A 23303-nucleotide genomic window follows, 5' to 3' on the forward strand; every position below is an offset into this window, starting at 1 on the left:
AACTTTCAGGTGCGACAAAGATGCTTCCACAAGCATTTTAAAGTACTGTACTAAACGTAAAACACAAAATTACAGTAATGAACTCAGTTTGAGCAAGAATGCGCGAAAGGAGAGTGCTAGAACGCCTCGGAAATAACAACACACTACGAATCGACATATGAGTTTTGAAATACGTCAGGGCCTACTGTTTTGTAGCCGTGCAAAATTCCACAAAGTAAAAAAAAAAAAAAAAAAAAAAATATACAAATCTGCCGTTCTCGTCCGATCACCGAAGTCAAGCAACAACGTTACTACTCAGATGGGTGAGCGCCTGGGAACTCTGGCTGTCTTCATTTTTCGCTTTTTAGTCACTACTCCTGCCTGCCAGCCCTCTTTCCATACCACCTTTCTGTTGTGACAAAGAGACTTCCTTAAGCATTTTAAACGGCCGTAAGGTACGAAACGGCAGTAATTAACTCAGTTTGAAGGAGAATGTGCTAACCAAGTTTGCCCGTAAGTCTTTGAAAACGACAAAACAGTGCGAATCGGGCGGTATGCTCCGAAATGCGTTAGCGCCAGCCTATCGTTCTGCAGCGGCGTGCAGCTCCAAATTCGATTTGTAATCATAGATTTATTCTCTCGTCGTCTCGCCTCCTCCCGCAGACGTTTCTCGCGCTTGTGCTGTCATATGGACCGCGACCCGAGCGGCAGCGAGCGGCAGTTCGAGCAAAGTCGGGACAAGTCGGGACGGAAGGGGGGACAGGCGCGAATGCACCGCGCAAATTACGCAAGTATCTGGAAGCGCGGCGTGTGTCAGCCAGGTGAGAAAGCTTCCGTCGGTCCAGCAGGACACTGCCACACCCCGCGCAGTCCCCCCGCCGCCCGGCCGCGCGCAAGCCCTGCGCCGGATAACAGGAACAAGGTGCGTCGCCAGCCAGTGTCGGAGGGAGGCCGCACGCACCAAACGAATGACAGGCGGTGCATCGAGCAGCTGTGTTGTTCGCCTCACCTACGTTCGGCAGTCGCCTATGAGACGCCGAGGCGAGCGCGCACTCCGCGCTACCTTCGAGGTGGAAAGACGTGCTTTGCGTCAAATGTGCCACGGAAAGCGGCGATTGCATGTGTTGGGAGAAGAGGCGAATGCTTCTTCTGTGGTGCGGCTACAGTATAAGGACGCCAACGGCCATACCATGTTGAATACACCGGTTCTCGTCCGATCACCGAAGTTAAGCAACATCGGGCCCGGTTAGTACTTGGATGGGTGACCGCCTGGGAACACCGGGTGCTGTTGGCTCTATCTCATTTTTTAATTTTTACGTCGCTACACCTGCCAGGCCTCTTTTTCGTACAAACTTTCAGGTGCGACAAAGATGCTTCCACAAGCATTTTAAAGTACTGTACTAAACGTAAAACACAAAATTACAGTAATGAACTCAGTTTGAGCAAGAATGCGCGAAAGGAGAGTGCTAGAACGCCTCGGAAATAACAACACACTACGAATCGACATATGAGTTTTGAAATACGTCAGGGCCTACTGTTTTGTAGCCGTGCAAAATTCCACAAAGTAAAAAAAAAAAAAAAAAAAAAATATACAAATCTGCCGTTCTCGTCCGATCACCGAAGTCAAGCAACAACGTTACTACTCAGATGGGTGAGCGCCTGGGAACTCTGGCTGTCTTCATTTTTCGCTTTTTAGTCACTACTCCTGCCTGCCAGCCCTCTTTCCATACCACCTTTCTGTTGTGACAAAGAGACTTCCTTAAGCATTTTAAACGGCCGTAAGGTACGAAACGGCAGTAATTAACTCAGTTTGAAGGAGAATGTGCTAACCAAGTTTGCCCGTAAGTCTTTGAAAACGACAAAACAGTGCGAATCGGGCGGTATGCTCCGAAATGCGTTAGCGCCAGCCTATCGTTCTGCAGCGGCGTGCAGCTCCAAATTCGATTTGTAATCATAGATTTATTCTCTCGTCGTCTCGCCTCCTCCCGCAGACGTTTCTCGCGCTTGTGCTGTCATATGGACCGCGACCCGAGCGGCAGCGAGCGGCAGTTCGAGCAAAGTCGGGACAAGTCGGGACGGAAGGGGGGACAGGCGCGAATGCACCGCGCAAATTACGCAAGTATCTGGAAGCGCGGCGTGTGTCAGCCAGGTGAGAAAGCTTCCGTCGGTCCAGCAGGACACTGCCACACCCCGCGCAGTCCCCCCGCCGCCCGGCCGCGCGCAAGCCCTGCGCCGGATAACAGGAACAAGGTGCGTCGCCAGCCAGTGTCGGAGGGAGGCCGCACGCACCAAACGAATGACAGGCGGTGCATCGAGCAGCTGTGTTGTTCGCCTCACCTACGTTCGGCAGTCGCCTATGAGACGCCGAGGCGAGCGCGCACTCCGCGCTACCTTCGAGGTGGAAAGACGTGCTTTGCGTCAAATGTGCCACGGAAAGCGGCGATTGCATGTGTTGGGAGAAGAGGCGAATGCTTCTTCTGTGGTGCGGCTACAGTATAAGGACGCCAACGGCCATACCATGTTGAATACACCGGTTCTCGTCCGATCACCGAAGTTAAGCAACATCGGGCCCGGTTAGTACTTGGATGGGTGACCGCCTGGGAACACCGGGTGCTGTTGGCTCTATCTCATTTTTTAATTTTTACGTCGCTACACCTGCCAGGCCTCTTTTTCGTACAAACTTTCAGGTGCGACAAAGATGCTTCCACAAGCATTTTAAAGTACTGTACTAAACGTAAAACACAAAATTACAGTAATGAACTCAGTTTGAGCAAGAATGCGCGAAAGGAGAGTGCTAGAACGCCTCGGAAATAACAACACACTACGAATCGACATATGAGTTTTGAAATACGTCAGGGCCTACTGTTTTGTAGCCGTGCAAAATTCCACAAAGTAAAAAAAAAAAAAAAAAAAAAATATACAAATCTGCCGTTCTCGTCCGATCACCGAAGTCAAGCAACAACGTTACTACTCAGATGGGTGAGCGCCTGGGAACTCTGGCTGTCTTCATTTTTCGCTTTTTAGTCACTACTCCTGCCTGCCAGCCCTCTTTCCATACCACCTTTCTGTTGTGACAAAGAGACTTCCTTAAGCATTTTAAACGGCCGTAAGGTACGAAACGGCAGTAATTAACTCAGTTTGAAGGAGAATGTGCTAACCAAGTTTGCCCGTAAGTCTTTGAAAACGACAAAACAGTGCGAATCGGGCGGTATGCTCCGAAATGCGTTAGCGCCAGCCTATCGTTCTGCAGCGGCGTGCAGCTCCAAATTCGATTTGTAATCATAGATTTATTCTCTCGTCGTCTCGCCTCCTCCCGCAGACGTTTCTCGCGCTTGTGCTGTCATATGGACCGCGACCCGAGCGGCAGCGAGCGGCAGTTCGAGCAAAGTCGGGACAAGTCGGGACGGAAGGGGGGACAGGCGCGAATGCACCGCGCAAATTACGCAAGTATCTGGAAGCGCGGCGTGTGTCAGCCAGGTGAGAAAGCTTCCGTCGGTCCAGCAGGACACTGCCACACCCCGCGCAGTCCCCCCGCCGCCCGGCCGCGCGCAAGCCCTGCGCCGGATAACAGGAACAAGGTGCGTCGCCAGCCAGTGTCGGAGGGAGGCCGCACGCACCAAACGAATGACAGGCGGTGCATCGAGCAGCTGTGTTGTTCGCCTCACCTACGTTCGGCAGTCGCCTATGAGACGCCGAGGCGAGCGCGCACTCCGCGCTACCTTCGAGGTGGAAAGACGTGCTTTGCGTCAAATGTGCCACGGAAAGCGGCGATTGCATGTGTTGGGAGAAGAGGCGAATGCTTCTTCTGTGGTGCGGCTACAGTATAAGGACGCCAACGGCCATACCATGTTGAATACACCGGTTCTCGTCCGATCACCGAAGTTAAGCAACATCGGGCCCGGTTAGTACTTGGATGGGTGACCGCCTGGGAACACCGGGTGCTGTTGGCTCTATCTCATTTTTTAATTTTTACGTCGCTACACCTGCCAGGCCTCTTTTTCGTACAAACTTTCAGGTGCGACAAAGATGCTTCCACAAGCATTTTAAAGTACTGTACTAAACGTAAAACACAAAATTACAGTAATGAACTCAGTTTGAGCAAGAATGCGCGAAAGGAGAGTGCTAGAACGCCTCGGAAATAACAACACACTACGAATCGACATATGAGTTTTGAAATACGTCAGGGCCTACTGTTTTGTAGCCGTGCAAAATTCCACAAAGTAAAAAAAAAAAAAAAAAAAAAATATACAAATCTGCCGTTCTCGTCCGATCACCGAAGTCAAGCAACAACGTTACTACTCAGATGGGTGAGCGCCTGGGAACTCTGGCTGTCTTCATTTTTCGCTTTTTAGTCACTACTCCTGCCTGCCAGCCCTCTTTCCATACCACCTTTCTGTTGTGACAAAGAGACTTCCTTAAGCATTTTAAACGGCCGTAAGGTACGAAACGGCAGTAATTAACTCAGTTTGAAGGAGAATGTGCTAACCAAGTTTGCCCGTAAGTCTTTGAAAACGACAAAACAGTGCGAATCGGGCGGTATGCTCCGAAATGCGTTAGCGCCAGCCTATCGTTCTGCAGCGGCGTGCAGCTCCAAATTCGATTTGTAATCATAGATTTATTCTCTCGTCGTCTCGCCTCCTCCCGCAGACGTTTCTCGCGCTTGTGCTGTCATATGGACCGCGACCCGAGCGGCAGCGAGCGGCAGTTCGAGCAAAGTCGGGACAAGTCGGGACGGAAGGGGGGACAGGCGCGAATGCACCGCGCAAATTACGCAAGTATCTGGAAGCGCGGCGTGTGTCAGCCAGGTGAGAAAGCTTCCGTCGGTCCAGCAGGACACTGCCACACCCCGCGCAGTCCCCCCGCCGCCCGGCCGCGCGCAAGCCCTGCGCCGGATAACAGGAACAAGGTGCGTCGCCAGCCAGTGTCGGAGGGAGGCCGCACGCACCAAACGAATGACAGGCGGTGCATCGAGCAGCTGTGTTGTTCGCCTCACCTACGTTCGGCAGTCGCCTATGAGACGCCGAGGCGAGCGCGCACTCCGCGCTACCTTCGAGGTGGAAAGACGTGCTTTGCGTCAAATGTGCCACGGAAAGCGGCGATTGCATGTGTTGGGAGAAGAGGCGAATGCTTCTTCTGTGGTGCGGCTACAGTATAAGGACGCCAACGGCCATACCATGTTGAATACACCGGTTCTCGTCCGATCACCGAAGTTAAGCAACATCGGGCCCGGTTAGTACTTGGATGGGTGACCGCCTGGGAACACCGGGTGCTGTTGGCTCTATCTCATTTTTTAATTTTTACGTCGCTACACCTGCCAGGCCTCTTTTTCGTACAAACTTTCAGGTGCGACAAAGATGCTTCCACAAGCATTTTAAAGTACTGTACTAAACGTAAAACACAAAATTACAGTAATGAACTCAGTTTGAGCAAGAATGCGCGAAAGGAGAGTGCTAGAACGCCTCGGAAATAACAACACACTACGAATCGACATATGAGTTTTGAAATACGTCAGGGCCTACTGTTTTGTAGCCGTGCAAAATTCCACAAAGTAAAAAAAAAAAAAAAAAAAAAATATACAAATCTGCCGTTCTCGTCCGATCACCGAAGTCAAGCAACAACGTTACTACTCAGATGGGTGAGCGCCTGGGAACTCTGGCTGTCTTCATTTTTCGCTTTTTAGTCACTACTCCTGCCTGCCAGCCCTCTTTCCATACCACCTTTCTGTTGTGACAAAGAGACTTCCTTAAGCATTTTAAACGGCCGTAAGGTACGAAACGGCAGTAATTAACTCAGTTTGAAGGAGAATGTGCTAACCAAGTTTGCCCGTAAGTCTTTGAAAACGACAAAACAGTGCGAATCGGGCGGTATGCTCCGAAATGCGTTAGCGCCAGCCTATCGTTCTGCAGCGGCGTGCAGCTCCAAATTCGATTTGTAATCATAGATTTATTCTCTCGTCGTCTCGCCTCCTCCCGCAGACGTTTCTCGCGCTTGTGCTGTCATATGGACCGCGACCCGAGCGGCAGCGAGCGGCAGTTCGAGCAAAGTCGGGACAAGTCGGGACGGAAGGGGGGACAGGCGCGAATGCACCGCGCAAATTACGCAAGTATCTGGAAGCGCGGCGTGTGTCAGCCAGGTGAGAAAGCTTCCGTCGGTCCAGCAGGACACTGCCACACCCCGCGCAGTCCCCCCGCCGCCCGGCCGCGCGCAAGCCCTGCGCCGGATAACAGGAACAAGGTGCGTCGCCAGCCAGTGTCGGAGGGAGGCCGCACGCACCAAACGAATGACAGGCGGTGCATCGAGCAGCTGTGTTGTTCGCCTCACCTACGTTCGGCAGTCGCCTATGAGACGCCGAGGCGAGCGCGCACTCCGCGCTACCTTCGAGGTGGAAAGACGTGCTTTGCGTCAAATGTGCCACGGAAAGCGGCGATTGCATGTGTTGGGAGAAGAGGCGAATGCTTCTTCTGTGGTGCGGCTACAGTATAAGGACGCCAACGGCCATACCATGTTGAATACACCGGTTCTCGTCCGATCACCGAAGTTAAGCAACATCGGGCCCGGTTAGTACTTGGATGGGTGACCGCCTGGGAACACCGGGTGCTGTTGGCTCTATCTCATTTTTTAATTTTTACGTCGCTACACCTGCCAGGCCTCTTTTTCGTACAAACTTTCAGGTGCGACAAAGATGCTTCCACAAGCATTTTAAAGTACTGTACTAAACGTAAAACACAAAATTACAGTAATGAACTCAGTTTGAGCAAGAATGCGCGAAAGGAGAGTGCTAGAACGCCTCGGAAATAACAACACACTACGAATCGACATATGAGTTTTGAAATACGTCAGGGCCTACTGTTTTGTAGCCGTGCAAAATTCCACAAAGTAAAAAAAAAAAAAAAAAAAAAATATACAAATCTGCCGTTCTCGTCCGATCACCGAAGTCAAGCAACAACGTTACTACTCAGATGGGTGAGCGCCTGGGAACTCTGGCTGTCTTCATTTTTCGCTTTTTAGTCACTACTCCTGCCTGCCAGCCCTCTTTCCATACCACCTTTCTGTTGTGACAAAGAGACTTCCTTAAGCATTTTAAACGGCCGTAAGGTACGAAACGGCAGTAATTAACTCAGTTTGAAGGAGAATGTGCTAACCAAGTTTGCCCGTAAGTCTTTGAAAACGACAAAACAGTGCGAATCGGGCGGTATGCTCCGAAATGCGTTAGCGCCAGCCTATCGTTCTGCAGCGGCGTGCAGCTCCAAATTCGATTTGTAATCATAGATTTATTCTCTCGTCGTCTCGCCTCCTCCCGCAGACGTTTCTCGCGCTTGTGCTGTCATATGGACCGCGACCCGAGCGGCAGCGAGCGGCAGTTCGAGCAAAGTCGGGACAAGTCGGGACGGAAGGGGGGACAGGCGCGAATGCACCGCGCAAATTACGCAAGTATCTGGAAGCGCGGCGTGTGTCAGCCAGGTGAGAAAGCTTCCGTCGGTCCAGCAGGACACTGCCACACCCCGCGCAGTCCCCCCGCCGCCCGGCCGCGCGCAAGCCCTGCGCCGGATAACAGGAACAAGGTGCGTCGCCAGCCAGTGTCGGAGGGAGGCCGCACGCACCAAACGAATGACAGGCGGTGCATCGAGCAGCTGTGTTGTTCGCCTCACCTACGTTCGGCAGTCGCCTATGAGACGCCGAGGCGAGCGCGCACTCCGCGCTACCTTCGAGGTGGAAAGACGTGCTTTGCGTCAAATGTGCCACGGAAAGCGGCGATTGCATGTGTTGGGAGAAGAGGCGAATGCTTCTTCTGTGGTGCGGCTACAGTATAAGGACGCCAACGGCCATACCATGTTGAATACACCGGTTCTCGTCCGATCACCGAAGTTAAGCAACATCGGGCCCGGTTAGTACTTGGATGGGTGACCGCCTGGGAACACCGGGTGCTGTTGGCTCTATCTCATTTTTTAATTTTTACGTCGCTACACCTGCCAGGCCTCTTTTTCGTACAAACTTTCAGGTGCGACAAAGATGCTTCCACAAGCATTTTAAAGTACTGTACTAAACGTAAAACACAAAATTACAGTAATGAACTCAGTTTGAGCAAGAATGCGCGAAAGGAGAGTGCTAGAACGCCTCGGAAATAACAACACACTACGAATCGACATATGAGTTTTGAAATACGTCAGGGCCTACTGTTTTGTAGCCGTGCAAAATTCCACAAAGTAAAAAAAAAAAAAAAAAAAAAATATACAAATCTGCCGTTCTCGTCCGATCACCGAAGTCAAGCAACAACGTTACTACTCAGATGGGTGAGCGCCTGGGAACTCTGGCTGTCTTCATTTTTCGCTTTTTAGTCACTACTCCTGCCTGCCAGCCCTCTTTCCATACCACCTTTCTGTTGTGACAAAGAGACTTCCTTAAGCATTTTAAACGGCCGTAAGGTACGAAACGGCAGTAATTAACTCAGTTTGAAGGAGAATGTGCTAACCAAGTTTGCCCGTAAGTCTTTGAAAACGACAAAACAGTGCGAATCGGGCGGTATGCTCCGAAATGCGTTAGCGCCAGCCTATCGTTCTGCAGCGGCGTGCAGCTCCAAATTCGATTTGTAATCATAGATTTATTCTCTCGTCGTCTCGCCTCCTCCCGCAGACGTTTCTCGCGCTTGTGCTGTCATATGGACCGCGACCCGAGCGGCAGCGAGCGGCAGTTCGAGCAAAGTCGGGACAAGTCGGGACGGAAGGGGGGACAGGCGCGAATGCACCGCGCAAATTACGCAAGTATCTGGAAGCGCGGCGTGTGTCAGCCAGGTGAGAAAGCTTCCGTCGGTCCAGCAGGACACTGCCACACCCCGCGCAGTCCCCCCGCCGCCCGGCCGCGCGCAAGCCCTGCGCCGGATAACAGGAACAAGGTGCGTCGCCAGCCAGTGTCGGAGGGAGGCCGCACGCACCAAACGAATGACAGGCGGTGCATCGAGCAGCTGTGTTGTTCGCCTCACCTACGTTCGGCAGTCGCCTATGAGACGCCGAGGCGAGCGCGCACTCCGCGCTACCTTCGAGGTGGAAAGACGTGCTTTGCGTCAAATGTGCCACGGAAAGCGGCGATTGCATGTGTTGGGAGAAGAGGCGAATGCTTCTTCTGTGGTGCGGCTACAGTATAAGGACGCCAACGGCCATACCATGTTGAATACACCGGTTCTCGTCCGATCACCGAAGTTAAGCAACATCGGGCCCGGTTAGTACTTGGATGGGTGACCGCCTGGGAACACCGGGTGCTGTTGGCTCTATCTCATTTTTTAATTTTTACGTCGCTACACCTGCCAGGCCTCTTTTTCGTACAAACTTTCAGGTGCGACAAAGATGCTTCCACAAGCATTTTAAAGTACTGTACTAAACGTAAAACACAAAATTACAGTAATGAACTCAGTTTGAGCAAGAATGCGCGAAAGGAGAGTGCTAGAACGCCTCGGAAATAACAACACACTACGAATCGACATATGAGTTTTGAAATACGTCAGGGCCTACTGTTTTGTAGCCGTGCAAAATTCCACAAAGTAAAAAAAAAAAAAAAAAAAAAATATACAAATCTGCCGTTCTCGTCCGATCACCGAAGTCAAGCAACAACGTTACTACTCAGATGGGTGAGCGCCTGGGAACTCTGGCTGTCTTCATTTTTCGCTTTTTAGTCACTACTCCTGCCTGCCAGCCCTCTTTCCATACCACCTTTCTGTTGTGACAAAGAGACTTCCTTAAGCATTTTAAACGGCCGTAAGGTACGAAACGGCAGTAATTAACTCAGTTTGAAGGAGAATGTGCTAACCAAGTTTGCCCGTAAGTCTTTGAAAACGACAAAACAGTGCGAATCGGGCGGTATGCTCCGAAATGCGTTAGCGCCAGCCTATCGTTCTGCAGCGGCGTGCAGCTCCAAATTCGATTTGTAATCATAGATTTATTCTCTCGTCGTCTCGCCTCCTCCCGCAGACGTTTCTCGCGCTTGTGCTGTCATATGGACCGCGACCCGAGCGGCAGCGAGCGGCAGTTCGAGCAAAGTCGGGACAAGTCGGGACGGAAGGGGGGACAGGCGCGAATGCACCGCGCAAATTACGCAAGTATCTGGAAGCGCGGCGTGTGTCAGCCAGGTGAGAAAGCTTCCGTCGGTCCAGCAGGACACTGCCACACCCCGCGCAGTCCCCCCGCCGCCCGGCCGCGCGCAAGCCCTGCGCCGGATAACAGGAACAAGGTGCGTCGCCAGCCAGTGTCGGAGGGAGGCCGCACGCACCAAACGAATGACAGGCGGTGCATCGAGCAGCTGTGTTGTTCGCCTCACCTACGTTCGGCAGTCGCCTATGAGACGCCGAGGCGAGCGCGCACTCCGCGCTACCTTCGAGGTGGAAAGACGTGCTTTGCGTCAAATGTGCCACGGAAAGCGGCGATTGCATGTGTTGGGAGAAGAGGCGAATGCTTCTTCTGTGGTGCGGCTACAGTATAAGGACGCCAACGGCCATACCATGTTGAATACACCGGTTCTCGTCCGATCACCGAAGTTAAGCAACATCGGGCCCGGTTAGTACTTGGATGGGTGACCGCCTGGGAACACCGGGTGCTGTTGGCTCTATCTCATTTTTTAATTTTTACGTCGCTACACCTGCCAGGCCTCTTTTTCGTACAAACTTTCAGGTGCGACAAAGATGCTTCCACAAGCATTTTAAAGTACTGTACTAAACGTAAAACACAAAATTACAGTAATGAACTCAGTTTGAGCAAGAATGCGCGAAAGGAGAGTGCTAGAACGCCTCGGAAATAACAACACACTACGAATCGACATATGAGTTTTGAAATACGTCAGGGCCTACTGTTTTGTAGCCGTGCAAAATTCCACAAAGTAAAAAAAAAAAAAAAAAAAAAATATACAAATCTGCCGTTCTCGTCCGATCACCGAAGTCAAGCAACAACGTTACTACTCAGATGGGTGAGCGCCTGGGAACTCTGGCTGTCTTCATTTTTCGCTTTTTAGTCACTACTCCTGCCTGCCAGCCCTCTTTCCATACCACCTTTCTGTTGTGACAAAGAGACTTCCTTAAGCATTTTAAACGGCCGTAAGGTACGAAACGGCAGTAATTAACTCAGTTTGAAGGAGAATGTGCTAACCAAGTTTGCCCGTAAGTCTTTGAAAACGACAAAACAGTGCGAATCGGGCGGTATGCTCCGAAATGCGTTAGCGCCAGCCTATCGTTCTGCAGCGGCGTGCAGCTCCAAATTCGATTTGTAATCATAGATTTATTCTCTCGTCGTCTCGCCTCCTCCCGCAGACGTTTCTCGCGCTTGTGCTGTCATATGGACCGCGACCCGAGCGGCAGCGAGCGGCAGTTCGAGCAAAGTCGGGACAAGTCGGGACGGAAGGGGGGACAGGCGCGAATGCACCGCGCAAATTACGCAAGTATCTGGAAGCGCGGCGTGTGTCAGCCAGGTGAGAAAGCTTCCGTCGGTCCAGCAGGACACTGCCACACCCCGCGCAGTCCCCCCGCCGCCCGGCCGCGCGCAAGCCCTGCGCCGGATAACAGGAACAAGGTGCGTCGCCAGCCAGTGTCGGAGGGAGGCCGCACGCACCAAACGAATGACAGGCGGTGCATCGAGCAGCTGTGTTGTTCGCCTCACCTACGTTCGGCAGTCGCCTATGAGACGCCGAGGCGAGCGCGCACTCCGCGCTACCTTCGAGGTGGAAAGACGTGCTTTGCGTCAAATGTGCCACGGAAAGCGGCGATTGCATGTGTTGGGAGAAGAGGCGAATGCTTCTTCTGTGGTGCGGCTACAGTATAAGGACGCCAACGGCCATACCATGTTGAATACACCGGTTCTCGTCCGATCACCGAAGTTAAGCAACATCGGGCCCGGTTAGTACTTGGATGGGTGACCGCCTGGGAACACCGGGTGCTGTTGGCTCTATCTCATTTTTTAATTTTTACGTCGCTACACCTGCCAGGCCTCTTTTTCGTACAAACTTTCAGGTGCGACAAAGATGCTTCCACAAGCATTTTAAAGTACTGTACTAAACGTAAAACACAAAATTACAGTAATGAACTCAGTTTGAGCAAGAATGCGCGAAAGGAGAGTGCTAGAACGCCTCGGAAATAACAACACACTACGAATCGACATATGAGTTTTGAAATACGTCAGGGCCTACTGTTTTGTAGCCGTGCAAAATTCCACAAAGTAAAAAAAAAAAAAAAAAAAAAATATACAAATCTGCCGTTCTCGTCCGATCACCGAAGTCAAGCAACAACGTTACTACTCAGATGGGTGAGCGCCTGGGAACTCTGGCTGTCTTCATTTTTCGCTTTTTAGTCACTACTCCTGCCTGCCAGCCCTCTTTCCATACCACCTTTCTGTTGTGACAAAGAGACTTCCTTAAGCATTTTAAACGGCCGTAAGGTACGAAACGGCAGTAATTAACTCAGTTTGAAGGAGAATGTGCTAACCAAGTTTGCCCGTAAGTCTTTGAAAACGACAAAACAGTGCGAATCGGGCGGTATGCTCCGAAATGCGTTAGCGCCAGCCTATCGTTCTGCAGCGGCGTGCAGCTCCAAATTCGATTTGTAATCATAGATTTATTCTCTCGTCGTCTCGCCTCCTCCCGCAGACGTTTCTCGCGCTTGTGCTGTCATATGGACCGCGACCCGAGCGGCAGCGAGCGGCAGTTCGAGCAAAGTCGGGACAAGTCGGGACGGAAGGGGGGACAGGCGCGAATGCACCGCGCAAATTACGCAAGTATCTGGAAGCGCGGCGTGTGTCAGCCAGGTGAGAAAGCTTCCGTCGGTCCAGCAGGACACTGCCACACCCCGCGCAGTCCCCCCGCCGCCCGGCCGCGCGCAAGCCCTGCGCCGGATAACAGGAACAAGGTGCGTCGCCAGCCAGTGTCGGAGGGAGGCCGCACGCACCAAACGAATGACAGGCGGTGCATCGAGCAGCTGTGTTGTTCGCCTCACCTACGTTCGGCAGTCGCCTATGAGACGCCGAGGCGAGCGCGCACTCCGCGCTACCTTCGAGGTGGAAAGACGTGCTTTGCGTCAAATGTGCCACGGAAAGCGGCGATTGCATGTGTTGGGAGAAGAGGCGAATGCTTCTTCTGTGGTGCGGCTACAGTATAAGGACGCCAACGGCCATACCATGTTGAATACACCGGTTCTCGTCCGATCACCGAAGTTAAGCAACATCGGGCCCGGTTAGTACTTGGATGGGTGACCGCCTGGGAACACCGGGTGCTGTTGGCTCTATCTCATTTTTTAATTTTTACGTCGCTACACCTGCCAGGCCTCTTTTTCGTACAAACTTTCAGGTGCGACAAAGATGCTTCCACAAGCATTTTAAAGTACTGTACTAAACGTAAAACACAAAATTACAGTAATGAACTCAGTTTGAGCAAGAATGCGCGAAAGGAGAGTGCTAGAACGCCTCGGAAATAACAACACACTACGAATCGACATATGAGTTTTGAAATACGTCAGGGCCTACTGTTTTGTAGCCGTGCAAAATTCCACAAAGTAAAAAAAAAAAAAAAAAAAAAATATACAAATCTGCCGTTCTCGTCCGATCACCGAAGTCAAGCAACAACGTTACTACTCAGATGGGTGAGCGCCTGGGAACTCTGGCTGTCTTCATTTTTCGCTTTTTAGTCACTACTCCTGCCTGCCAGCCCTCTTTCCATACCACCTTTCTGTTGTGACAAAGAGACTTCCTTAAGCATTTTAAACGGCCGTAAGGTACGAAACGGCAGTAATTAACTCAGTTTGAAGGAGAATGTGCTAACCAAGTTTGCCCGTAAGTCTTTGAAAACGACAAAACAGTGCGAATCGGGCGGTATGCTCCGAAATGCGTTAGCGCCAGCCTATCGTTCTGCAGCGGCGTGCAGCTCCAAATTCGATTTGTAATCATAGATTTATTCTCTCGTCGTCTCGCCTCCTCCCGCAGACGTTTCTCGCGCTTGTGCTGTCATATGGACCGCGACCCGAGCGGCAGCGAGCGGCAGTTCGAGCAAAGTCGGGACAAGTCGGGACGGAAGGGGGGACAGGCGCGAATGCACCGCGCAAATTACGCAAGTATCTGGAAGCGCGGCGTGTGTCAGCCAGGTGAGAAAGCTTCCGTCGGTCCAGCAGGACACTGCCACACCCCGCGCAGTCCCCCCGCCGCCCGGCCGCGCGCAAGCCCTGCGCCGGATAACAGGAACAAGGTGCGTCGCCAGCCAGTGTCGGAGGGAGGCCGCACGCACCAAACGAATGACAGGCGGTGCATCGAGCAGCTGTGTTGTTCGCCTCACCTACGTTCGGCAGTCGCCTATGAGACGCCGAGGCGAGCGCGCACTCCGCGCTACCTTCGAGGTGGAAAGACGTGCTTTGCGTCAAATGTGCCACGGAAAGCGGCGATTGCATGTGTTGGGAGAAGAGGCGAATGCTTCTTCTGTGGTGCGGCTACAGTATAAGGACGCCAACGGCCATACCATGTTGAATACACCGGTTCTCGTCCGATCACCGAAGTTAAGCAACATCGGGCCCGGTTAGTACTTGGATGGGTGACCGCCTGGGAACACCGGGTGCTGTTGGCTCTATCTCATTTTTTAATTTTTACGTCGCTACACCTGCCAGGCCTCTTTTTCGTACAAACTTTCAGGTGCGACAAAGATGCTTCCACAAGCATTTTAAAGTACTGTACTAAACGTAAAACACAAAATTACAGTAATGAACTCAGTTTGAGCAAGAATGCGCGAAAGGAGAGTGCTAGAACGCCTCGGAAATAACAACACACTACGAATCGACATATGAGTTTTGAAATACGTCAGGGCCTACTGTTTTGTAGCCGTGCAAAATTCCACAAAGTAAAAAAAAAAAAAAAAAAAAATATACAAATCTGCCGTTCTCGTCCGATCACCGAAGTCAAGCAACAACGTTACTACTCAGATGGGTGAGCGCCTGGGAACTCTGGCTGTCTTCATTTTTCGCTTTTTAGTCACTACTCCTGCCTGCCAGCCCTCTTTCCATACCACCTTTCTGTTGTGACAAAGAGACTTCCTTAAGCATTTTAAACGGCCGTAAGGTACGAAACGGCAGTAATTAACTCAGTTTGAAGGAGAATGTGCTAACCAAGTTTGCCCGTAAGTCTTTGAAAACGACAAAACAGTGCGAATCGGGCGGTATGCTCCGAAATGCGTTAGCGCCAGCCTATCGTTCTGCAGCGGCGTGCAGCTCCAAATTCGATTTGTAATCATAGATTTATTCTCTCGTCGTCTCGCCTCCTCCCGCAGACGTTTCTCGCGCTTGTGCTGTCATATGGACCGCGACCCGAGCGGCAGCGAGCGGCAGTTCGAGCAAAGTCGGGACAAGTCGGGACGGAAGGGGGGACAGGCGCGAATGCACCGCGCAAATTACGCAAGTATCTGGAAGCGCGGCGTGTGTCAGCCAGGTGAGAAAGCTTCCGTCGGTCCAGCAGGACACTGCCACACCCCGCGCAGTCCCCCCACCGCCCGGCCGCGCGCAAGCCCTGCGCCGGATAACAGGAACAAGGTGCGTCGCCAGCCAGTGTCGGAGGGAGGCCGCACGCACCAAACGAATGACAGGCGGTGCATCGAGCAGCTGTGTTGTTCGCCTCACCTACGTTCGGCAGTCGCCTATGAGACGCCGAGGCGAGCGCGCACTCCGCGCTACCTTCGAGGTGGAAAGACGTGCTTTGCGTCAAATGTGCCACGGAAAGCGGCGATTGCATGTGTTGGGAGAAGAGGCGAATGCTTCTTCTGTGGTGCGGCTACAGTATAAGGACGCCAACGGCCATACCATGTTGAATACACCGGTTCTCGTCCGATCACCGAAGTTAAGCAACATCGGGCCCGGTTAGTACTTGGATGGGTGACCGCCTGGGAACACCGGGTGCTGTTGGCTCTATCTCATTTTTTAATTTTTACGTCGCTACACCTGCCAGGCCTCTTTTTCGTACAAACTTTCAGGTGCGACAAAGATGCTTCCACAAGCATTTTAAAGTACTGTACTAAACGTAAAACACAAAATTACAGTAATGAACTCAGTTTGAGCAAGAATGCGCGAAAGGAGAGTGCTAGAACGCCTCGGAAATAACAACACACTACGAATCGACATATGAGTTTTGAAATACGTCAGGGCCTACTGTTTTGTAGCCGTGCAAAATTCCACAAAGTAAAAAAAAAAAAAAAAAAAATATACAAATCTGCCGTTCTCGTCCGATCACCGAAGTCAAGCAACAACGTTACTACTCAGATGGGTGAGCGCCTGGGAACTCTGGCTGTCTTCATTTTTCGCTTTTTAGTCACTACTCCTGCCTGCCAGCCCTCTTTCCATACCACCTTTCTGTTGTGACAAAGAGACTTCCTTAAGCATTTTAAACGGCCGTAAGGTACGAAACGGCAGTAATTAACTCAGTTTGAAGGAGAATGTGCTAACCAAGTTTGCCCGTAAGTCTTTGAAAACGACAAAACAGTGCGAATCGGGCGGTATGCTCCGAAATGCGTTAGCGCCAGCCTATCGTTCTGCAGCGGCGTGCAGCTCCAAATTCGATTTGTAATCATAGATTTATTCTCTCGTCGTCTCGCCTCCTCCCGCAGACGTTTCTCGCGCTTGTGCTGTCATATGGACCGCGACCCGAGCGGCAGCGAGCGGCAGTTCGAGCAAAGTCGGGACAAGTCGGGACGGAAGGGGGGACAGGCGCGAATGCACCGCGCAAATTACGCAAGTATCTGGAAGCGCGGCGTGTGTCAGCCAGGTGAGAAAGCTTCCGTCGGTCCAGCAGGACACTGCCACACCCCGCGCAGTCCCCCCGCCGCCCGGCCGCGAGCAAGCCCTGCGCCGGATAACAGGAACAAGGTGCGTCGCCAGCCAGTGTCGGAGGGAGGCCGCACGCACCAAACGAATGACAGGCGGTGCATCGAGCAGCTGTGTTGTTCGCCTCACCTACGTTCGGCAGTCGCCTATGAGACGCCGAGGCGAGCGCGCACTCCGCGCTACCTTCGAGGTGGAAAGACGTGCTTTGCGTCAAATGTGCCACGGAAAGCGGCGATTGCATGTGTTGGGAGAAGAGGCGAATGCTTCTTCTGTGGTGCGGCTACAGTATAAGGACGCCAACGGCCATACCATGTTGAATACACCGGTTCTCGTCCGATCACCGAAGTTAAGCAACATCGGGCCCGGTTAGTACTTGGATGGGTGACCGCCTGGGAACACCGGGTGCTGTTGGCTCTATCTCATTTTTTAATTTTTACGTCGCTACACCTGCCAGGCCTCTTTTTCGTACAAACTTTCAGGTGCGACAAAGATGCTTCCACAAGCATTTTAAAGTACTGTACTAAACGTAAAACACAAAATTACAGTAATGAACTCAGTTTGAGCAAGAATGCGCGAAAGGAGAGTGCTAGAACGCCTCGGAAATAACAACACACTACGAATCGACATATGAGTTTTGAAATACGTCAGGGCCTACTGTTTTGTAGCCGTGCAAAATTCCACAAAGTAAAAAAAAAAAAAAAAAAAAAAATATACAAATCTGCCGTTCTCGTCCGATCACCGAAGTCAAGCAACAACGTTACTACTCAGATGGGTGAGCGCCTGGGAACTCTGGCTGTCTTCATTTTTCGCTTTTTAGTCACTACTCCTGCCTGCCAGCCCTCTTTCCATACCACCTTTCTGTTGTGACAAAGAGACTTCCTTAAGCATTTTAAACGGCCGTAAGGTACGAAACGGCAGTAATTAACTCAGTTTGAAGGAGAATGTGCTAACCAAGTTTGCCCGTAAGTCTTTGAAAACGACAAAACAGTGCGAATCGGGCGGTATGCTCCGAAATGCGTTAGCGCCAGCCTATCGTTCTGCAGCGGCGTGCAGCTCCAAATTCGATTTGTAATCATAGATTTATTCTCTCGTCGTCTCGCCTCCTCCCGCAGACGTTTCTCGCGCTTGTGCTGTCATATGGACCGCGACCCGAGCGGCAGCGAGCGGCAGTTCGAGCAAAGTCGGGACAAGTCGGGACGGAAGGGGGGACAGGCGCGAATGCACCGCGCAAATTACGCAAGTATCTGGAAGCGCGGCGTGTGTCAGCCAGGTGAGAAAGCTTCCGTCGGTCCAGCAGGACACTGCCACACCCCGCGCAGTCCCCCCGCCGCCCGGCCGCGCGCAAGCCCTGCGCCGGATAACAGGAACAAGGTGCGTCGCCAGCCAGTGTCGGAGGGAGGCCGCACGCACCAAACGAATGACAGGCGGTGCATCGAGCAGCTGTGTTGTTCGCCTCACCTACGTTCGGCAGTCGCCTATGAGACGCCGAGGCGAGCGCGCACTCCGCGCTACCTTCGAGGTGGAAAGACGTGCTTTGCGTCAAATGTGCCACGGAAAGCGGCGATTGCATGTGTTGGGAGAAGAGGCGAATGCTTCTTCTGTGGTGCGGCTACAGTATAAGGACGCCAACGGCCATACCATGTTGAATACACCGGTTCTCGTCCGATCACCGAAGTTAAGCAACATCGGGCCCGGTTAGTACTTGGATGGGTGACCGCCTGGGAACACCGGGTGCTGTTGGCTCTATCTCATTTTTTAATTTTTACGTCGCTACACCTGCCAGGCCTCTTTTTCGTACAAACTTTCAGGTGCGACAAAGATGCTTCCACAAGCATTTTAAAGTACTGTACTAAACGTAAAACACAAAATTACAGTAATGAACTCAGTTTGAGCAAGAATGCGCGAAAGGAGAGTGCTAGAACGCCTCGGAAATAACAACACACTACGAATCGACATATGAGTTTTGAAATACGTCAGGGCCTACTGTTTTGTAGCCGTGCAAAATTCCACAAAGTAAAAAAAAAAAAAAAAAAAAAATATACAAATCTGCCGTTCTCGTCCGATCACCGAAGTCAAGCAACAACGTTACTACTCAGATGGGTGAGCGCCTGGGAACTCTGGCTGTCTTCATTTTTCGCTTTTTAGTCACTACTCCTGCCTGCCAGCCCTCTTTCCATACCACCTTTCTGTTGTGACAAAGAGACTTCCTTAAGCATTTTAAACGGCCGTAAGGTACGAAACGGCAGTAATTAACTCAGTTTGAAGGAGAATGTGCTAACCAAGTTTGCCCGTAAGTCTTTGAAAACGACAAAACAGTGCGAATCGGGCGGTATGCTCCGAAATGCGTTAGCGCCAGCCTATCGTTCTGCAGCGGCGTGCAGCTCCAAATTCGATTTGTAATCATAGATTTATTCTCTCGTCGTCTCGCCTCCTCCCGCAGACGTTTCTCGCGCTTGTGCTGTCATATGGACCGCGACCCGAGCGGCAGCGAGCGGCAGTTCGAGCAAAGTCGGGACAAGTCGGGACGGAAGGGGGGACAGGCGCGAATGCACCGCGCAAATTACGCAAGTATCTGGAAGCGCGGCGTGTGTCAGCCAGGTGAGAAAGCTTCCGTCGGTCCAGCAGGACACTGCCACACCCCGCGCAGTCCCCCCGCCGCCCGGCCGCGCGCAAGCCCTGCGCCGGATAACAGGAACAAGGTGCGTCGCCAGCCAGTGTCGGAGGGAGGCCGCACGCACCAAACGAATGACAGGCGGTGCATCGAGCAGCTGTGTTGTTCGCCTCACCTACGTTCGGCAGTCGCCTATGAGACGCCGAGGCGAGCGCGCACTCCGCGCTACCTTCGAGGTGGAAAGACGTGCTTTGCGTCAAATGTGCCACGGAAAGCGGCGATTGCATGTGTTGGGAGAAGAGGCGAATGCTTCTTCTGTGGTGCGGCTACAGTATAAGGACGCCAACGGCCATACCATGTTGAATACACCGGTTCTCGTCCGATCACCGAAGTTAAGCAACATCGGGCCCGGTTAGTACTTGGATGGGTGACCGCCTGGGAACACCGGGTGCTGTTGGCTCTATCTCATTTTTTAATTTTTACGTCGCTACACCTGCCAGGCCTCTTTTTCGTACAAACTTTCAGGTGCGACAAAGATGCTTCCACAAGCATTTTAAAGTACTGTACTAAACGTAAAACACAAAATTACAGTAATGAACTCAGTTTGAGCAAGAATGCGCGAAAGGAGAGTGCTAGAACGCCTCGGAAATAACAACACACTACGAATCGACATATGAGTTTTGAAATACGTCAGGGCCTACTGTTTTGTAGCCGTGCAAAATTCCACAAAGTAAAAAAAAAAAAAAAAAAAAATATACAAATCTGCCGTTCTCGTCCGATCACCGAAGTCAAGCAACAACGTTACTACTCAGATGGGTGAGCGCCTGGGAACTCTGGCTGTCTTCATTTTTCGCTTTTTAGTCACTACTCCTGCCTGCCAGCCCTCTTTCCATACCACCTTTCTGTTGTGACAAAGAGACTTCCTTAAGCATTTTAAACGGCCGTAAGGTACGAAACGGCAGTAATTAACTCAGTTTGAAGGAGAATGTGCTAACCAAGTTTGCCCGTAAGTCTTTGAAAACGACAAAACAGTGCGAATCGGGCGGTATGCTCCGAAATGCGTTAGCGCCAGCCTATCGTTCTGCAGCGGCGTGCAGCTCCAAATTCGATTTGTAATCATAGATTTATTCTCTCGTCGTCTCGCCTCCTCCCGCAGACGTTTCTCGCGCTTGTGCTGTCATATGGACCGCGACCCGAGCGGCAGCGAGCGGCAGTTCGAGCAAAGTCGGGACAAGTCGGGACGGAAGGGGGGACAGGCGCGAATGCACCGCGCAAATTACGCAAGTATCTGGAAGCGCGGCGTGTGTCAGCCAGGTGAGAAAGCTTCCGTCGGTCCAGCAGGACACTGCCACACCCCGCGCAGTCCCCCCGCCGCCCGGCCGCGAGCAAGCCCTGCGCCGGATAACAGGAACAAGGTGCGTCGCCAGCCAGTGTCGGAGGGAGGCCGCACGCACCAAACGAATGACAGGCGGTGCATCGAGCAGCTGTGTTGTTCGCCTCACCTACGTTCGGCAGTCGCCTATGAGACGCCGAGGCGAGCGCGCACTCCGCGCTACCTTCGAGGTGGAAAGACGTGCTTTGCGTCAAATGTGCCACGGAAAGCGGCGATTGCATGTGTTGGGAGAAGAGGCGAATGCTTCTTCTGTGGTGCGGCTACAGTATAAGGACGCCAACGGCCATACCATGTTGAATACACCGGTTCTCGTCCGATCACCGAAGTTAAGCAACATCGGGCCCGGTTAGTACTTGGATGGGTGACCGCCTGGGAACACCGGGTGCTGTTGGCTCTATCTCATTTTTTAATTTTTACGTCGCTACACCTGCCAGGCCTCTTTTTCGTACAAACTTTCAGGTGCGACAAAGATGCTTCCACAAGCATTTTAAAGTACTGTACTAAACGTAAAACACAAAATTACAGTAATGAACTCAGTTTGAGCAAGAATGCGCGAAAGGAGAGTGCTAGAACGCCTCGGAAATAACAACACACTACGAATCGACATATGAGTTTTGAAATACGTCAGGGCCTACTGTTTTGTAGCCGTGCAAAATTCCACAAAGTAAAAAAAAAAAAAAAAAAAAATATACAAATCTGCCGTTCTCGTCCGATCACCGAAGTCAAGCAACAACGTTACTACTCAGATGGGTGAGCGCCTGGGAACTCTGGCTGTCTTCATTTTTCGCTTTTTAGTCACTACTCCTGCCTGCCAGCCCTCTTTCCATACCACCTTTCTGTTGTGACAAAGAGACTTCCTTAAGCATTTTAAACGGCCGTAAGGTACGAAACGGCAGTAATTAACTCAGTTTGAAGGAGAATGTGCTAACCAAGTTTGCCCGTAAGTCTTTGAAAACGACAAAACAGTGCGAATCGGGCGGTATGCTCCGAAATGCGTTAGCGCCAGCCTATCGTTCTGCAGCGGCGTGCAGCTCCAAATTCGATTTGTAATCATAGATTTATTCTCTCGTCGTCTCGCCTCCTCCCGCAGACGTTTCTCGCGCTTGTGCTGTCATATGGACCGCGACCCGAGCGGCAGCGAGCGGCAGTTCGAGCAAAGTCGGGACAAGTCGGGACGGAAGGGGGGACAGGCGCGAATGCACCGCGCAAATTACGCAAGTATCTGGAAGCGCGGCGTGTGTCAGCCAGGTGAGAAAGCTTCCGTCGGTCCAGCAGGACACTGCCACACCCCGCGCAGTCCCCCCGCCGCCCGGCCGCGAGCAAGCCCTGCGCCGGATAACAGGAACAAGGTGCGTCGCCAGCCAGTGTCGGAGGGAGGCCGCACGCACCAAACGAATGACAGGCGGTGCATCGAGCAGCTGTGTTGTTCGCCTCACCTACGTTCGGCAGTCGCCTATGAGACGCCGAGGCGAGCGCGCACTCCGCGCTACCTTCGAGGTGGAAAGACGTGCTTTGCGTCAAATGTGCCACGGAAAGCGGCGATTGCATGTGTTGGGAGAAGAGGCGAATGCTTCTTCTGTGGTGCGGCTACAGTATAAGGACGCCAACGGCCATACCATGTTGAATACACCGGTTCTCGTCCGATCACCGAAGTTAAGCAACATCGGGCCCGGTTAGTACTTGGATGGGTGACCGCCTGGGAACACCGGGTGCTGTTGGCTCTATCTCATTTTTTAATTTTTACGTCGCTACACCTGCCAGGCCTCTTTTTCGTACAAACTTTCAGGTGCGACAAAGATGCTTCCACAAGCATTTTAAAGTACTGTACTAAACGTAAAACACAAAATTACAGTAATGAACTCAGTTTGAGCAAGAATGCGCGAAAGGAGAGTGCTAGAACGCCTCGGAAATAACAACACACTACGAATCGACATATGAGTTTTGAAATACGTCAGGGCCTACTGTTTTGTAGCCGTGCAAAATTCCACAAAGTAAAAAAAAAAAAAAAAAAAAAAATATACAAATCTGCCGTTCTCGTCCGATCACCGAAGTCAAGCAACAACGTTACTACTCAGATGGGTGAGCGCCTGGGAACTCTGGCTGTCTTCATTTTTCGCTTTTTAGTCACTACTCCTGCCTGCCAGCCCTCTTTCCATACCACCTTTCTGTTGTGACAAAGAGACTTCCTTAAGCATTTTAAACGGCCGTAAGGTACGAAACGGCAGTAATTAACTCAGTTTGAAGGAGAATGTGCTAACCAAGTTTGCCCGTAAGTCTTTGAAAACGACAAAACAGTGCGAATCGGGCGGTATGCTCCGAAATGCGTTAGCGCCAGCCTATCGTTCTGCAGCGGCGTGCAGCTCCAAATTCGATTTGTAATCATAGATTTATTCTCTCGTCGTCTCGCCTCCTCCCGCAGACGTTTCTCGCGCTTGTGCTGTCATATGGACCGCGACCCGAGCGGCAGCGAGCGGCAGTTCGAGCAAAGTCGGGACAAGTCGGGACGG

The 23303-nt window shown here is 51.8% G+C and overlaps 17 non-coding genes across 17 annotated transcripts; all 17 read left to right on the top strand.

Annotated features, from left to right (window-relative positions):
• Positions 1-1154: 1154 nt before the first annotated feature.
• Positions 1155-1273, top strand: LOC126231578 (5S ribosomal RNA). The gene has a single exon (XR_007544364.1). It is a non-coding gene; the product is annotated as a 5S ribosomal RNA (ribosomal RNA).
• A 1209-nt stretch (positions 1274-2482) lies between these two features.
• Positions 2483-2601, top strand: LOC126231590 (5S ribosomal RNA). Its single transcript, XR_007544375.1, has one exon. It is a non-coding gene; the product is annotated as a 5S ribosomal RNA (ribosomal RNA).
• Positions 2602-3810: 1209 nt separating this feature from the next.
• Positions 3811-3929, top strand: LOC126231603 (5S ribosomal RNA). Its single transcript, XR_007544386.1, has one exon. It is a non-coding gene; the product is annotated as a 5S ribosomal RNA (ribosomal RNA).
• Positions 3930-5138: 1209 nt separating this feature from the next.
• Positions 5139-5257, top strand: LOC126231615 (5S ribosomal RNA). Its single transcript, XR_007544397.1, has one exon. It is a non-coding gene; the product is annotated as a 5S ribosomal RNA (ribosomal RNA).
• A 1209-nt stretch (positions 5258-6466) lies between these two features.
• Positions 6467-6585, top strand: LOC126231619 (5S ribosomal RNA). The gene has a single exon (XR_007544400.1). It is a non-coding gene; the product is annotated as a 5S ribosomal RNA (ribosomal RNA).
• Positions 6586-7794: 1209 nt separating this feature from the next.
• On the top strand, positions 7795-7913 carry LOC126231579 (5S ribosomal RNA). The gene has a single exon (XR_007544365.1). It is a non-coding gene; the product is annotated as a 5S ribosomal RNA (ribosomal RNA).
• A 1209-nt stretch (positions 7914-9122) lies between these two features.
• LOC126231580 (5S ribosomal RNA) lies at positions 9123-9241 on the top strand. Its single transcript, XR_007544366.1, has one exon. It is a non-coding gene; the product is annotated as a 5S ribosomal RNA (ribosomal RNA).
• A 1209-nt stretch (positions 9242-10450) lies between these two features.
• Positions 10451-10569, top strand: LOC126231581 (5S ribosomal RNA). Its single transcript, XR_007544367.1, has one exon. It is a non-coding gene; the product is annotated as a 5S ribosomal RNA (ribosomal RNA).
• Positions 10570-11778: 1209 nt separating this feature from the next.
• Positions 11779-11897, top strand: LOC126231583 (5S ribosomal RNA). Its single transcript, XR_007544368.1, has one exon. It is a non-coding gene; the product is annotated as a 5S ribosomal RNA (ribosomal RNA).
• Positions 11898-13106: 1209 nt separating this feature from the next.
• On the top strand, positions 13107-13225 carry LOC126231584 (5S ribosomal RNA). Its single transcript, XR_007544369.1, has one exon. It is a non-coding gene; the product is annotated as a 5S ribosomal RNA (ribosomal RNA).
• A 1209-nt stretch (positions 13226-14434) lies between these two features.
• Positions 14435-14553, top strand: LOC126231585 (5S ribosomal RNA). Its single transcript, XR_007544370.1, has one exon. It is a non-coding gene; the product is annotated as a 5S ribosomal RNA (ribosomal RNA).
• Positions 14554-15761: 1208 nt separating this feature from the next.
• On the top strand, positions 15762-15880 carry LOC126231586 (5S ribosomal RNA). Its single transcript, XR_007544371.1, has one exon. It is a non-coding gene; the product is annotated as a 5S ribosomal RNA (ribosomal RNA).
• Positions 15881-17087: 1207 nt separating this feature from the next.
• LOC126231587 (5S ribosomal RNA) lies at positions 17088-17206 on the top strand. Its single transcript, XR_007544372.1, has one exon. It is a non-coding gene; the product is annotated as a 5S ribosomal RNA (ribosomal RNA).
• Positions 17207-18416: 1210 nt separating this feature from the next.
• LOC126231588 (5S ribosomal RNA) lies at positions 18417-18535 on the top strand. The gene has a single exon (XR_007544373.1). It is a non-coding gene; the product is annotated as a 5S ribosomal RNA (ribosomal RNA).
• A 1209-nt stretch (positions 18536-19744) lies between these two features.
• On the top strand, positions 19745-19863 carry LOC126231589 (5S ribosomal RNA). Its single transcript, XR_007544374.1, has one exon. It is a non-coding gene; the product is annotated as a 5S ribosomal RNA (ribosomal RNA).
• Positions 19864-21071: 1208 nt separating this feature from the next.
• Positions 21072-21190, top strand: LOC126231591 (5S ribosomal RNA). Its single transcript, XR_007544376.1, has one exon. It is a non-coding gene; the product is annotated as a 5S ribosomal RNA (ribosomal RNA).
• Positions 21191-22398: 1208 nt separating this feature from the next.
• On the top strand, positions 22399-22517 carry LOC126231592 (5S ribosomal RNA). The gene has a single exon (XR_007544377.1). It is a non-coding gene; the product is annotated as a 5S ribosomal RNA (ribosomal RNA).
• The last annotated feature ends 786 nt before the right edge of the window (positions 22518-23303 follow it).

This window comes from Schistocerca nitens, unplaced genomic scaffold, assembly GCF_023898315.1.
Source record: "Schistocerca nitens isolate TAMUIC-IGC-003100 unplaced genomic scaffold, iqSchNite1.1 HiC_scaffold_399, whole genome shotgun sequence".
Lineage (NCBI taxonomy): Eukaryota > Metazoa > Arthropoda > Insecta > Orthoptera > Acrididae > Schistocerca > Schistocerca nitens.